Source organism: Tamandua tetradactyla, chromosome 1 (genome assembly GCF_023851605.1).
Source record: "Tamandua tetradactyla isolate mTamTet1 chromosome 1, mTamTet1.pri, whole genome shotgun sequence".
NCBI lineage: Eukaryota > Metazoa > Chordata > Mammalia > Pilosa > Myrmecophagidae > Tamandua > Tamandua tetradactyla.
The window spans coordinates 32,028,099-32,032,068 of record NC_135327.1 but is presented as its reverse complement, the minus strand read 5'-3'; the positions used below and the strand labels follow the sequence as shown (position 1 = coordinate 32,032,068).

The 3,970-nt window shown below is 41.8% G+C and overlaps 1 pseudogene; it reads right to left on the bottom strand.

Moving 5' to 3' along the window:
• Positions 1-984: 984 nt before the first annotated feature.
• Positions 985-2,750, bottom strand: LOC143683983 (ribosome biogenesis protein WDR12-like; annotated as a pseudogene).
• Positions 2,751-3,970: the final 1,220 nt, after the last annotated feature.

The window sequence follows — 3,970 nt, the reverse complement described above, 5'->3', positions numbered from 1 at the left end:
GATTAAAGTCTGATTTTTGTTTTGTTTTGTTTGAAATGTTTGCTAGATTCTATTCACATTTTCTTGGGAGACTTTTGAATACTGCAACAAGAGAAGGCTCAGGTGAGCAGATGATCACCATGCAGTGATTCGTAATCTTGAAAGCACAGATCTCACTGACATTTTTATTTCCCCCTTTTAAAATGCATACTTTGCGCATTTGTACAAACCCATGCACTCAGGAGAATCACAGATTCACTGATGCTTGTCTTTGAGATCTGGTGAGCAGTGGTGTAAAACACCTACAGGGGAGAGCAGGTGCATAGTAGATTAATGATGCAGGTCCTTTGTTACCCCTCCCAGGGCTCTAATTCTGCTCCCCTCCAATCTATGCCACTGTTAGTGATCTGCTTGCCAACAGAACGCAAACAAAATGGTGTTCCAGGACTTCCAGGCAAGTTGTGAGAAGCTGTGTTTGCCTCTTCTGCCCAGCCCCTTGAAACACTCACTTTGGGGTAACTCAGACCCAAATAAGGAGTCTCACTACCCTGACCGCCATGCTGGAGAAGGCCACATGCTCTGGACGGTCCCAGCTGATCCCATCCTGGCCAAGGCACTGGACATTGAGTGGAGCCTCATCAATCCTCCCGAGGGGCCTGTCCACCCACCTCTGCATGACCATCATCTGGAATGCAATACCAGAAATGCAATGACTTTTTTTTTTAATAAAACACCTTAGTTTAATTTCAAGAGTTTAAGTTAAAGTAGAGAATGCAGGTCACATTTTATATTTTCATAAAATCAAAATGTATCATAAATACAAAATAAAGAAGAAAAATACAGCAATACAGTAATAGGTTAGTTTTATGGGGGATGAAAACCATGTATAAACTTTTAACCTAAAAGACCACTTTCTGAAGTTGATCTGCGGGTCTATGTAATCTGAGAATTCTCTATAGATTTCATTTAGAGAAAGAATCTCTATAGTCAAATTATCATCTACTTTCATGCCCCCACCTATTCAGTCACAGGTGAATATCTACCTGTAGGAGGACAACCTATCGTCTGCTCCTCCATCAGAAGTAATTCAGTGTCTTTCCAATCTACACAAAAAACTTTGTGTCCATGAGCATCCAGATCAGAGAAAGGAGACTTATAACTTCGTGCATCCCACAGCTTGACAATATTATCTAAAGAACCTGAGTTCAGCTGGTGTTCATGGATAGGACTCCACTTTACTGATGTGACCCAGCCTGTATGTGAGGTTAGAGACAGTCACACTGTTCTAGTTTGCTAGCTGCTGGAACGCAATATACCAGAAACAGAATGGTTCTTAAAAAGGGGAATTTAACTAGTTGCTAGTTTATAGTTCTAAGGCCGAAAAAATGTCCCAATTAAAATAAGTCTATAGAAATGTTCAATTTAAGGCATCCGGGGAAAGATACCTTGGTTCAAGAAGACTGATGAAATTCAACGTTTCTCTCTCAGCTTCAAGGGCACGTGGCAAACATGGTGGCATCTGCTGGCTTTCTCGCGGCTCTACCAAAAAGGCACTCTCTCCAAAAGGTTTCCTCTTTTAAAGGATTCCAGCAAGCGACTCCGCCTTCAATGGGGGGAGACACACCTCCATGGAAATCATCTAATCAAAAGTTACCACCCATAATTGGGTGGGTCACATCTTCACAGAAACAATCAAAATGCTCCCACCCAGCAATATTGAATGAGGATTAAAGGGCATGGCTTTTCTGGGGTCCACCATAGATTCAAACTGGCACAGACACCAAAAAACAGTCTTTAGTTGGGGGATCCCATCATCTGATGTGCCTGTCTGTATTTCCAGATGCTAAACGTTTATAAAGTGGGAACAGAAGATACAATTAAATACTTTATTTCCTGTCAAAGTTGACTAAAGACTGCCAGTCTCAACATCCCACACTCTAATTGCATGGTCCCAAGATGCAGTACAGATTTCTTCAGCATCTGACCGCAGGACTGAGGAAATTGTTTCCTTGTGGCCAGAGTCGGTCACAATGGGAATCCTGGTTGGTCCCAATTGTTCTGTTTTCTGTTTCTTTCTTGGTCAGTTAGTAGATTCCTCCGTTTCATCTTCTTCATTTGTAGGGACTGTAGACCAGATCTTCAGCACCTTTTCCCAGAGCCACCACAAAATGTAGTTTCTGTGCTATCAGCAGCTATAGATTCCACATTTCCAGCACAACCTCTGCAGCAGTGTAGGGCTTTCACTTTGTTTCTCTCTACATCCCACTCCCGTAAGAGAATAGTCTGATCCGCAGACCCGCTCAGTAGTAAGCAAGACAAACTGTCTTTTCTCCCCCAAGCCACATCTTTTACAATGTCTGTACGTCCCACAATTGTCATCATTGACTTTCCTTTCAAGGATCATATTCAAGAAGTCTTATCGTAAGAGCCAATCCTATGCACCCCTCTGTTCCTTTAACAGAACGGATCTTGTCATCATGGAACACGCATTTCTCTGGCTGAAGTGCACTGCACTTCTCCACGTACTCTAGTTTCATGACCTCTTCTGATGAGATGCGCTCCGACCCCATGTGTGTGACCCTTCGCAGAGACCGGCTCTTGATAAAGAAACCTAATTCCATACATTCGTGGAACTCAATTTTTGACCTGCAGCAATTTATTGACGATATTGCTAAAGTCAGCCATTTCAGAGGCAGCAGGAATTGAGAAGGGAACATCATCTATTGCATATTTCTTGTTGTCGGGTAGAAGCGTATCTGAAACTGAGCCATGGCAAGGATGAGTACACACAAGACTTGCCCAACAGAAACGTGTGGGGTAATAGTCAAAGAATTGGCCTTTTAGTCTCTTGGAAATACAAAAAGAGGAAATTCAAAATTAGATCGCATAGGCATGAGAGAAACTGCTACTGAAGTTTGGCTTCCACTTTCTTTCCTCAGGTCTCTGCAGCAGATAGTACCATGAGGCTGCACTTACAAGGAGGCCCAGCCCACAAACATCAACTACCCATTGCTAGATTTAGAAATCATTGATTAGTAAAGTCAAGCCTTAGAGGCAGCATGTCCCTGTGCTGATTTGAAATGATGTAAGTACCTTAGAAAAGCCATGTTTTAATTCTAATCCCATTTTGTAAAGGCAGCCATTTCTTCTAATCCCTATTCAACACTGTATGTTTGAAACTGTAATTAGATCACCCCTTGGAGATGTGATTTAATCAAGAGTGGTTCTTAAGCTGGATTAGGTGACCATTTGGGTGGGTCTTGATTAGTTTCTGAAGTCCTATAAAAGAGGTAACATTTTGGAGAATGAAAGCAATTCAGAGAGAGCAGAGCAGAATGACATAGTCACTAGAAGCAGAGTCCACCAGCCAGCAACCTATGGTGATAAAGAAGGAAAATATCTCCCGGGGAGCTTCATGAAACAGGAAGCCAAGAGAAGAAGCTATCAGATGACGCTGTGTTCACCATATGCCCTTCCAGATGAGAGAGAAACCCTGAACTTCATCACCTTCTTGAACCAAGGTATCTTTCCCTGGATACCTTTGATTGGACATTTCTTTTAACTTTTCTAATTGGGACATTTTCTCAACCTTAGAACTGTAAACTAGCAACTTATTAAATTCCCCTTTTTAAGAGCCATTGCATTTCTGGTATATTGCATTCTGGCAGCTAGCAAACTAGAACAGTCCCTTTCATCACTTTTGAATTATTTTTAATATAATTAGGTCTTAATCTATTAGGAAGATATCAAAACTCCTGACTTCAAGCTATTTTTGTTTTTTTAACATTTTCAAGATGCTACACTCTGACTCAATACTTCAAACAGCTGGAACAGCTTTTTAAAAGGGGAATTTAATAAGCTACAAGTTTACATTCTAAGGCCTTAAAAATATCCAGACTGGGTGGGCCACGGTGGCTCAGTAGGTAAGAATGCTTGCCTGCCAAGCCCGAGGACCCGAGTTCGATTCCCAGTGCCTGCCCATGTTAAAAAA